We start from the raw sequence: 12,344 nt of genomic DNA on the forward strand, positions 1-12,344 counted from the left end.
AACGGATATTACATTAGTGCCAAAGTTCATAATTACAGGCTTTCTAAGTACCTTACAAATATTGATAGTTTTTGCCTAAAACATCCTTGTGAAGTGGACTATACCCATAATTGCCCCCACTTTGAAAAAAAAAAAAAAATAAATACAGATTAGGGAGAAAAAATATATAGGTTGTGGCAAAGAAAGCCTACGTAGCCAATACAGTCACCCCACATGGAAATTTGTGGCTTCAGGCCGTTCTCCTGCAAAGAAAAGAAGAAGTTGGGGAATTGCTGCTGAGGAAAATACCAAGCAGTACAGCTCCTTGCTACAAATACCTTCCTGCCTGAAAACCCATGGGTTACAGGAGGATGGAAGCTGCACAGTAAGCCAGCCAAGTAATTCATTGACGTATTAAGTGGGGAGAGGAAAGCAATCAGTCACTGGAGGTAGGATGGGTCTGAAACAAGCTGTACACTTGGAAGAAAAGGTGAGTATGAACTAATAACAGCAGTCTGGTCCCCTTTTACCACGGCAGGGTGAAGTTCACCTAATTTCAGCTGTCTAGTGGTTACGGAAGTCCCACCTGAGCTGGCTGTCCTTCCTCCATTCAGCATTAATGGAGAGATCAAGGCATGCTGGGGTCCCCCTAGTTCATCCCTCCATTTCAGAACATGTTCCAGGACAACAAACTGCAGGCAGCTGAAACTGATGACACGAAACCCACCTTGGGTGTGTCAGCTAATAACTGTTTTAAGATGGAGCAAATTTTCCATCACTGATAGACCTTCATTGGCTCTACCCAGGACTGCATGCAGTCCCAGGCAGCAGAGTTGTACAGCCTGTAACAGCATCACACTAGCATGCAGTCCTGGTCACGGGCGAAATTTCTGGTTTTGTCCCATAGGCACAGAACTGAATGTAATGGACACCTAACTAGTCTCCCTGTCTGTGATCTGGGCTCACATACACCAAAGCAATTGATAAAATAATGCTATGATTTATAAAGTGAATACGGATCCAGAGTTAAAAATAACTAAAGGACATTAAAACGCTGCATTACTACAATTAAACTTAGCTGCTGAAGTGAATGGCTGAAAAGGTTTAGTATTCAGTGTCACCAGATATTTGTCCTCAAATTTGCATAGACAATGTCTGCTTCCTTCCTTCAAACATCTTCATGTATATGTCCTTAGAATATGAATGTCCACCACTATTCATAATCAATTGAACATATTATAGCTTTCTCACATCTAACTTTACACCTTTAGTTGCAGAAGTCAGTAATGGTGATGAAACAACTTTAAAAGTGTTATACCTCCTTTCCCAGATGACACTGCTATGATTTGCAATGGAAACCCAACTTTAAACATTTTACAAAATAGCAAACAAAAATCACATCTGTCAGCAGTGGGAACAGATCTTACATTAACTTCTTAGGCACAGCTTCCTTTTGATATTACGGAGATGGAAGGGCTTGTTTTCTCAGCAGTAATTTAGAAATGTCACCTAGAAGTTTTAGAAAGACAACCCCTAAAGGTACTACAACCCACCTTAGAAGAAATCTGTTTTAAAAATCATCCCTGACCTACGCTTCTCCCTCTGGGCATGCTACACACGAGGCTAACATCTGCACATCTGTTCTTCATACCTGAGTGTCTCTCAAATGAAGAAATACAGAAAACAAACTACTGTCTAAATCAACGGGATATTGTATTACACTTTGTGGTTCCCATTAACTCAAAGCAATCACAAATTCTTGGAAATGAAACCCTATCATTAATCAAACGCATTTCACTTTATGTAAAATTACAATTAAGAACCAGCTAAATGCAATTGATTGGTACCAAAATCTGGAAATTTATTCAGATTGTGACTTGTGCAAGCCTGGCCTGGCAAATGTGCAAGTGACATTCAAAATGGCTGCTACTGCACAACAGTAGCACAATTTTCTTTTCAGCCAGTTCAAGCAATCTGTTCTGCTTCCCAGTCTGTCTCTGAACTTCCCTTTGTCCTGCAAAGTTCCCTTATCCTCTGCCTTTTTGATTCCATAGATGCCCAGCCCTCCTAAATTAATATCTTGAAAATACATGTCAGCTCATTCTCTACATCTGGCTGTATGGATGCTTCACTGTTATTGACTTTTTTTGTTTTACCTACAATGGTATGCTATCTGTAACAAGGTCACAAAAGCTTCTGCAAAAACAGTCTAATGATGTTAGGATAAAAGATTTCAAACAAGCATAATTGACAGAGTCAATATGCAATACATATGTTCTTCCAGCTGTTGCTAGATGTGATCACCATTAAGACATGAAAGAAGTAGAATTCTAAAAAAACAGTCCACAATAAATACTTTGTAAAGGAACTAAACACATAGTAAGCACTGGAGTCTTCCCTGCTGAACCTGCTCACATTTAGCGGTGGCTCATTTTTCGTACTTCTCAGTGATGTCAACATCTTCTTCTCTGGTCACACAAACATCACTTTAAATTGGGAGTGGCAATGGTCTTTCATAGCCATTCAAACCCTATCTGGAAGCAGAGGTTTGATGAAATTCTGTGTCTGATGCCAGTTTACTTGTGAAAGAGAGAAAGGCAGATATTTTGTCAAACTAAGACAGTACAATAAAATATTATATCAGGCCAAGAAACTTGGTCCAAACCACCTATTGTGTGCACATGGATGAACAGTGGAACAACACAAAATATCAACACGGCAGCGACAAAAGGGAGAGGAAGTGTACTCTCCAGTCAAGCCCAATATATAAATTCACCAGTCAACACTACATTAATTATCCAACAAAAAAAAAAATTTAAAAGTCACTTGAAGCTTGACTTCCTTTCAATATGCTTAATGATGCTGTTTACAGGATTTTAGCATGTTACCAGGTTTTAATACAATGAACGTGCTCAGCTACTGTTGTAGTACTCAGCGTTCAACCCTGTGACACCCCTGGCCCAGTGCACGACTGCTGCCAACAGAATCCATGCTCAGGGAGTTTAAATCTCAGCAGCAAACATGCCTGAACGTTTCCTCTCTCAGTACTGCAGACTCTTGCAATAAACTGCTTACAAAATACAGGCCTGATTCACCGCTGCATTATGCCATTTGTACAGAGCTGACTTCAACAGTTACACTAGTGTAAAAGAGAAGCAGAGGAAGGGTAAAGCAAGCCCTGCATGCAGATGATTAACCATCTTTTTCATTGACCCATAATATACTTTCTCCATAAACTGGCAACAGAACCAATCAGTGTACACATTTCATTTCAAATACAAAGTAATTTTAAGAGCTAGCATTATTGTACCATTTGAAATATTCTCTGTTCTCATCAAATGATTCCTCCTGTAATTGATGTCATAAAGAATATCTGTGTTAAGCTGTCTTCATTTCCACAGTTTTCAATCCTTATGATGATCAATTATTTATATACAGACTAGATGAAAGGCAAGACTGTAATGACTCCAAGAGATTTAGGAGTGATATAATAAATCTTGAAAGCTGAATTCAAGTGGGTGAGGGTAACAAAAGCCAGTACTTGACGATCATACTTTACTATTTTTAGAAGTTCCCCTTCACCCTCTCCCAAAAATAGATCACCAAAGCTGCACCTCCTCCTGCAGTCCTTGTTTTGTGCTAGCAATAGACCTGCTGCTTCCCCCTGAGATCCTTGGCACCTTCACCCCTTCCAGCTCATTCTTTCCTAAAAAGGGAAACTGGGTGTTTGTTGTCCCATCATTTTGGTTGCCAGGATGACCTCACTGAGTGGCAGGGAAATTCCACTAATTTTTCTTTAAGTTCTTGTACAAAGTACATTAACACACCTTTTTTGCACTAATGACGACTTGGGGCTTCAAAGTTAACATTTGTATCCAAACTTTCAAAAACATCTGGTTGGCTTTGGTTCAAGGCCACAACAAACATAAGCATTGTCACAAGTCAGTATCCATGTCATATGTAACTTAAAAAGTACATACGCTTCATATGACTCTCATCAGACTTGAAAAAGAAGTCTGGCAAAAATACCAGCAGCTTGGATAAATCACAGATTTGAACCCATGCTTCCATCTGCCTCCTTTTTTCCACAATTCTCTAAAGAAAAGATTCAGCAGCTAAGGGTTACCAGCCCCTTTCCTGTGATCACACTGAGCCATCAGACATGTCTAAGCACATGGGTTCTAGCCTGCTTCCAAGTGTAGCTTCCAGCCACATTTAGGGACATAAATCCGTACTAATGGTTCAAACAAACCAACATATATCAAAGGATATCCTTTGCATTTCTGTCAAAATACAATAAAGACATTGTCCTAGTGTCTTCTTCACACTTGCACTAATTCTTTGTAGTAAATTTGACACGTGCATTAAGTATTAAAATATTTATAAATGTATGTTGCAACATTGACCAAAAATTTGGGCAACCAATTTCAGACAACTGTAAAGAACTTAATTGTCAAATTTGCTCTTCATTGCAGAAACTCCAAGCTCAGTAGAAAGGTCATCATCTGGGACAACAAAGGATCATCAAATTATTAATAATTTTTCAGAGTTAAGGTCAAAACCTGTGGTTAAGTATAGGACAAATTCCAAAGCCTTTATGTAATACAGAAACTTTCACTAGCATTTTATTCCAACGAGCACTTCAGAATTTTATTACTTATATTGAAAAGATGTACAGTAGGTGCACCTTGCAATATGATCTCACATTTTGAGAGTCTACTACAGAAAGTGTTTCCTATAGTGGTAGACAAATGATGTGGTTAAAAGATCACATATTCTAGGACCAAGTTTTGCAGTAAAAAAATGGCAGTTTTCTTCAATTAAGGCTCACAAAATATGGTCCTAATTGATTTGTATAACAATAAATGTGGTCGTGGTTACAATTACTGCCAAAGTCCTTTGCCAATTTATTTCTCTTTTTCTCCTTCGGGATTTCCCCTTTTCATAATACACTTGCAAGAAACAATAACTCTTGAAAATGTCTGCAAGGAGTTAATTCTAAACGATAAAGCAATCCAGTCCAGAAAGCAGCTAAGATTGAGCTTATGTCAACAGGTAGAATTTACAATCCCACAAAAAGATATGTTTAACAGTCAACTATTTAGATGCAATAAATTAGACTTTCACTGCGTTCTTCTTATCACTGTGATCTACAGATGAAAAGCAGTATATAGTAGCTAATTATTAATTTTATTTATTACCACAGGCAGGATTTTCTAGTAGTATTCTGTTCCTTAATGTGAAACTAGGGATCAGAACTTTATGATGACCTGAAGCTGATTTCTTAACAGTTTCGATTTCCTGCTCTTCATAGTCGCCATAAATCTTGTTTTCCTCCTCAAAACTTCAGATGTTTCTAACTTCTTATCTATCAGCCTCTAAAGTGCTTCCAGACTCCCACAAATGTTTTAGCAGACTCTGCAGGCCTGCCTGCCACTCTGCTAAGTGTCAGACCATATATCTCTTTTGGGGGAGTTCCCCACTGAAGAAGCCATACCATGCGAAAAACCTGTAAGTAGGGAGGACCCAGAGGCACCCCGGTCTCAGCTGTATTTAAAGCCTGAACCTATGCTGTCATCCTAACTTGCCCAGCACACAAACTGACTGGACAAGCCTGTGCTTAAGCTCAGCAGACTACAGCAAGAGACAAGCTTCAGTTATTCTCCTTGCCTGCAATGCCAAGGTCAGGCAAGGCTATGGCCCATGTCCTCCAGCAACTGTTCTACAAAGCTCTGCAATAGCATTCTATGACTGATCTCAACACGGATATGTGAAAACCAGATCATGGATCACATCGTGCTTTATCCAAAACTTTGATAGCAGAGACGTCCTCACATCAGCACTGGTGAGTTTCCAGCCTTAAAACTGGCTGTGCCAAAAAAGGAGGGTGGGAACTGAGGAAGGAGAGCACATCCACTGGAGAGTGGGATGGTGAGGATGGAAAAGGAATTTGCAAAGACATACCTCATCACAGCTGAAGCATTTGAGAACTAGAATCATAACAAAGTATCTTGCATTTGCCCCACCTATGCCCTTTACAAATCATAGCCACCAGAACAGGTCAATAGAACATTTTTCTATTCAATCTGATTTGACACTTGGTCAGATCCCTCACAACTACTCTCAAGCAGCAAAACCAGGGCTTTTTCACAGCTCCGCTATGAGTCATCAGGAATTTTCACACTTCTCAGGAAGGCACAGGGCAATGTCAGAAGGAAAGGGGATTTACAATGCTTACATTGTACGCTATTAGAGCTGTTTCTGTAATATGAAATGCTAACAGCAGTGCAGCTCAGCAAAGCCAGTCTTTTGCCCCAAAGTAATATTTTTAAAAAAGCCACATAATAAAGGATATCCTGGTACTGAAAAACAAGCAGCATAACATGGAAGGACAGTGTGGTATGAAAGAAGAAATCTTGTACGACACACTGGCTCCTTGTGTGAAAAATGGTCTAGGATGCCATTCATTACTTTGGTCCGCAGTTCTTAAAGAATACAAAGTGAATATACAAAAGGTTTCTCTCCTTCGATAGCATTATCCTTCCAAGTGTGGCAGTATGCTTGATTAATGTCTCACAACCTAAGGAATAAGGTGTCACGTTTGCACTGCATAAAACATGAAATGACATAGGACTCATTGTTATGTTTCCTGATGGTGCTTTCATGCTCAATTACATTGGTTTTTAAGCTGTTTGTTTTGCTTCTGCTGTTTGCATGGGCCCATATGAATAGCTTAGTATTTGGGTCATGTGGCTTTGATCACATGTGGTGGAGTTTATAGTATTTTATACATTCTTCTATAAATAGGTGCTAAGAATATCCTGCCTCATCTCTGCAGTTGACTCCTAGACACAGCATTCACAGATGAAACTCCCTTGTGTGAAGCAGAGTTAAATGTTTACAGATGTGTTTCACAGAGCTAGCTTTTCTGCTAAAAACTCTTTCCAAATCATGTTTCTCTTACTAAAATGACAGAGAGTTCATAAAATGGGAATCCATGTTTGATGGGAAACATGCTGCTAAGAAATACCATCATGTTGTGAAACATAAGAAAAAAATGTGAAGAACAGTTGCATGATGTCATTTGAGACCATTTTTCTCCAATTTTGCAGAGGTAAACAAATTAGCTCCAACCGTATTTATTTAGCTTTCTCCACATTTAGGGCACCCTGTCTCAGTTGGATGCTTTACTAGGTGCAAGAGTAACTGTCTTCCCCCAAGGAAAACTGGATGCTCTTGTATGAGCTTTTAAAAATATATTTTTTAAGAGTGGCCATTCTGTTTTACATTCCGCCCTGCCTGCAGCTGCCAGGACTTCCTTGTCTTCTCTTGGCCTCATTTGCAGGCCCAGGCAACAGGAGTTTGCTGGGAAGCACAGGAATGAAGCAGCGTTCTCAGGATTCCATCTCCCCCCACACATCCTAACGTGGCTCTTCACTGCCGATGTAATGGGTTGCACTGACAGTTATAAAATTACCCTTCAAATTCTGATTATTTTTCGCCACTAGGTTGTTTTGTTATATCTGGATGCCTCCTTCTTACTTACTAATTCACATTTCTTGAGGGCAGGGCTTGACTAGGATCAGCAAATGGCAGGCAACTCCACATCTCTCAAGCATCCCCCTCCACTGCTGGTGATTCTCACCACATGCTGCTCCCTCCTTTTCCCTCTTCTAAGTCTGCTATGCCTCAACATTTTTGTCCACTTTGCTAAGTCCCTCAACCATCTGCTTCCTCCACTTGTGCTCAAGAATGTCTCCTGGCAAAAGCCTGCAATCAGAATGACTCTTCCCACCAGAAACCTGTTCTTCCCTCTTCTGGTCTCATCCCAGCAGAACACCTCTCCCAGCACAATTAAGTATCTGGACTGCAGTCTGTAGTGGCCTTAATTCACATAATCTTCACCTTTCTCTACTTCTCTTTTCAGTGCACAAGACTGTGACAACCTCTCAAAAGAAGCTTGACACAGCATGACTTGGTCTTCCTCTTAGTTTACCTCTGTCTCAGTGATTGCCCCAAGTCTCTTCCACAGAGTCTCTACTGCAGGTGCATAAGTTCCTCATCTGTTTTCCTCCAGCCAGCCCATGACCACCTCCCAAACTTCCCCCTCAGGCTCCTGTTGGACTCTTTTTTTACTCTTTTTCTCTAAAAATGGAAATATGGAACCATTTCTTCCTCCTAAAACACACAAATGAAAAACCAACCACACAAAAATATAACTGACCTCTTCCATCACCAAGCTCACTCTGCACTGTCATTACCATCACAGAGGTTTTTTCACACCACTTCCAGCTAAGATCCTCTCTGGTATGGCTTTCCTCCTCACATTTCAAGAAAGAGGCTGTCATTAGAGTGTCAAGTGATTGTTCCCTCGACAAAACACACTGCCACTTATTTCATTTGCATTCCCTCCATTATTATTTTCAACTTTCCAGTGTATGTGTTCAAATAAATATTTACCTCATGACAACCCTAATTTCATTGACATCATCATATCCCAATTACCTTATTTCTTCAACTGATCCTTTAGAAGGACTCTCCCATTCTTTTCTCCAGTTTTATATACAACTTTTGCTCTGTACCACATCTAAATTACATTATCCTTTAACATATTTCAGCCTCTTTTCAAGACTAAAGACTTGTTTACTGACTCATGTTCACAGCAGGAATCTTTATTTAGCATCACTGAAACTCAACGGATATGTGGCCAACAGCTAAAGCCCAGCATAGCTTCAGTATACTCTTCCATCTTCCTCTGTTTGAAGTACTTACCACCAACTAAATCACAGTGAACTACTGCACATGATTACCAGCCTCTTTGTGCCATACATCGGAAAGGATTGTCTTTACCTTGACCTCTAGTTTTCACATTCAGACAAAGTTTAATTTTTACAGCTGAAACTCCCCATAGCTCTCTCCCTTTTGCAACTCAGTTGAAAATCCTACTTTCTGCACCTAACTGAAGCAGTTTTGTCTCACTCTAAAAGAAAGCAAGTTACAAAGATCCTTCTTGTAGCTTCAGCTCTAGGCTTCCTTTTAATCATCCCTTGAGTTGTTGTTCCTTCCTTACTGTATTTTCATTTTTTCTGGTGGAACAAATAGAGTGCTCATTTGACTTCTGAGAACCTTAGAAACACAGACATTAAAACACTCATGAAAAAAAAAAAAAAACAAACAAAACAAGACAAAACCAAAAACTACTCACCTCCCTCCTTTTTTTTTTTTCCTACATTGAGCAGAGCTCATGCAACAGGCAGGAAGGGGTAAAATAGCTTGGGAGACCAAGGCAGCTGATCTCATCAGACAACCGCACCCAGCTGTTTTATATATGGGACAGGAAGAGGAAATTAGAAGCTGGAGTAGGAGGATAATTCCCTGTTCAGAAGCTTAATGTGAAAAGACTGTTGTATTAGAGGCTGTATTTGTTTGTACTACATAAAGATTTGAACAAATAGGGTATTGCCACTGTTGTAGGGAGAAAAGGGGGAAAGCATTTTTGTTTACTCTTCCTTTGGCTTGTGTCTTTTTTTCTCTTTCCTATGACACTTTTGCTTTGAATATGTTTCACCAGGATACCAAAACTTTAAACTGGTTTTCTTGGATTTACCTTTTCAATTTTCTGCCCAGTTCTTATGTGTTTTCTTTTAAACACTAATTTATCATAAACTACAAATTATGAAACTTAATATCTTCTGTAATTCCTATGAAGGTTTAAATCTTGACTCCATGCCAATTTAAACAATTCTTCCAACCTAAACTTTGTCCACAGGATCACATGGTGTGCTTGTACCCCCAAATACTTAGAACTTCTATGGCCTATCAAACAGCTGGTTTGGACTATCAAAAGTTCACTGGAGCAAGCAGTGACTTCCCTCTTCCAGTTTGTGAAGTACTTTGGGAAAATGTTTTAACCAGATTGAACTTTTAAACTCGGTTGATATTAGAAGAAGCAACAAGGGAAATACCTGTTCTCTCCTTGTTCTTAATCTGTGAATAACATAGTAATTTCTTTGTTACAGTGGTAACTTCTTTAATACCAACATAAATTCACTAGTTTATAGCAAGAAGCCTTGCTCACAAGGAGAGGAACACTGAGTTTCCTGTCTTTCTACAGTTTTTGATTACATAATTTTCAAGCAATATACAGCTCAGAATTGCCAATCTTGTAATAACTTGCATCAGAACTGCTATAAGATGAAGCAAACTCATTTCTAAACCTCATTACATTCTGTAACTTCATTCTTATTTTTCCTTTCATTAATAAAAAGATACAGTCCATGCTACATTTTCTATGAATCAATGAAGACTAATGGAGTCATACTTTACACACTAGAAATGAGAGCTAAGTCGAAAACGAATATGGAAATTAGTACAATGTATTGAGAAATTTACCATTACCACACTGAAAAACTATAGCAACGTAATAAAAAAAGGCCCATAATGGCTGCAGATCTATTTCTTGGACTCATAGTTTCTCTTCATCATAGCATATAACTTTTAAAAATGTTTGAAAAGTTTCTTACATTGAGTTTCTAAACTCTTGCAAAATGTGCCTACTGTATAATGAGAAAGTTTAATATCAAGATCATTTGGCATATGTGACAGACAGACATTAATATTTTTATCCAGTTCTCAAAATCACTGCCTGCTCAGCGGGTGTAAATTACTATATTTCTTTGAATTTTGTCATCCTTAATGCTCAGGGTATGAGAAAAATGTTTATTGCTGTTGATACATCTCAGGTTTTTTTGATTGTGGATGTGTTAGAATGTCTTCTGTTCCACGACATTCATGGAATGAAGTTTTCTTCAGTTGCATGTGCCATCTGTAGTGATGATGCTTCTTTCAAGTTTGGGAATAGCAAACAGAAGAGTAAGAGGCTCTGCGAGATCTACTTGTCTAGAGAAGTCACTTGCTGCAAACACCTCACAGTGGCTCCACACCTGCCAAGTTTTGATGACATTCCACCTTCTGTTGGAAGATTTAGGCATACAGTAGATTCCCAGATTCAATCTCAAGCTATCTCAAAGTAAAATGAGCTCTGTGCTTGGAATCCGAGTATTTTCCTGTCAGTGCTATACACTGTTGTTTACAGCTATGCCAATGCTAATTTTTGTGTTTGTTTGTTTTTTACTTTTGACAACATCACTACAATGCCAATGAAATCCATCACTTCCAATTGTTTGGCATCCCTGGAATATAAATGGAGTATATGACCTGCAAATGAGATTTTCTTCATGTACACAGGATTTGCTTCTGTGAGTAACCAGCTGAAATAATTTGAATTATCTGCTTTTAAAGAAGTCTGGGGGCTTGCACATACAGAAGAATCTTATATTAAATATTCCTCAGATTATTTATCTTTGATGAATACACAATGAATATGGGAGGAGGGAGCAAAACAGTTACAGTCATTTTAGCCATAGCTGCTAATCATGATATTAAAATAGATATTTGCATTTATTTGTATGTGTTTAAATACGAAGGCTTAAAACCTGAAACAATGTTCTTAAATACGTCTTTACGGACCACCTAGTGGACAAACTTCATACAACAGTTTTATGTAATGCTACATTGGCAACATTGTATGCTCCTCTCTTTTGAAAAAAAAATGTGTGCATCTATATAGAGGTGTAAAGAAGTGAAGAAAAGCACTCAAATAGAGCTTTGTAGCAAAATTCCAACAATATTTATCTTTATTGATAAATGTCAGTGTAGAAAGAAAATTTCTTTGCCCAAATAGATAGATTAAAAAAATTGTATGTTGACTTTGTTATGTTGGGTTTTTTTTACATGGAAAAAGACTGGAACAGATGGGCTGTTTAATAAAGAATGTAGAAAACTGTTTTTCTACTAGATACATGTGTAAAATTCAGTAACATACCTGCTTAGTTCTACAGAACCTGCATTCCATGCAACCACGTGTTGTATACTCAGTCTCTAAACCAGAGTAAATTGTAAAGTGGAAGCAAACAACATCTATATTAAAAACTAATGATGTAAAAAAAGTCTTCAGTAATAATAATCTAAAATGTGAGTAACCTCAGACATGCTGCCTTCATCCATTATGAAAATTTAAAAATATATTTTTGCAATTCAACTGTATTCCACATAGTTAGCAATACATATTCACCCTATTACACAAAGCACACCTTGTCATGTGCAATGTGGAGCTATTGCCTGTGTTATAAAGATGTATTTGCTTGTCTTTATAAAAGGATTTCCTCAATTTATCTTCATTCAGATTTGTTAAATATTCATTTATTCATTGGAGAATCTTGCATATTTTCTTATTCTGCACTCAGACTAAGTGTTGATAAGGGACCTTAACTACAAACTGTATTTTGCTGTCATTTGGTTTTTTC

At 38.3% G+C, this 12,344-nt stretch overlaps 1 long non-coding RNA gene across 1 annotated transcript in view; it reads right to left on the bottom strand.

Annotated features, from left to right (window-relative positions):
• Positions 1-12,344, bottom strand: part of LOC139828433 (uncharacterized) — a 186,610-nt gene that overhangs the window by 58,663 nt on the left and 115,603 nt on the right. The gene's annotated exons all lie outside the window — the stretch shown is intronic.

The sequence above is a fragment of the Patagioenas fasciata genome, chromosome 7 (assembly GCF_037038585.1).
Source record: "Patagioenas fasciata isolate bPatFas1 chromosome 7, bPatFas1.hap1, whole genome shotgun sequence".
In the NCBI taxonomy this organism is placed as follows: Eukaryota; Metazoa; Chordata; class Aves; order Columbiformes; family Columbidae; genus Patagioenas; species Patagioenas fasciata.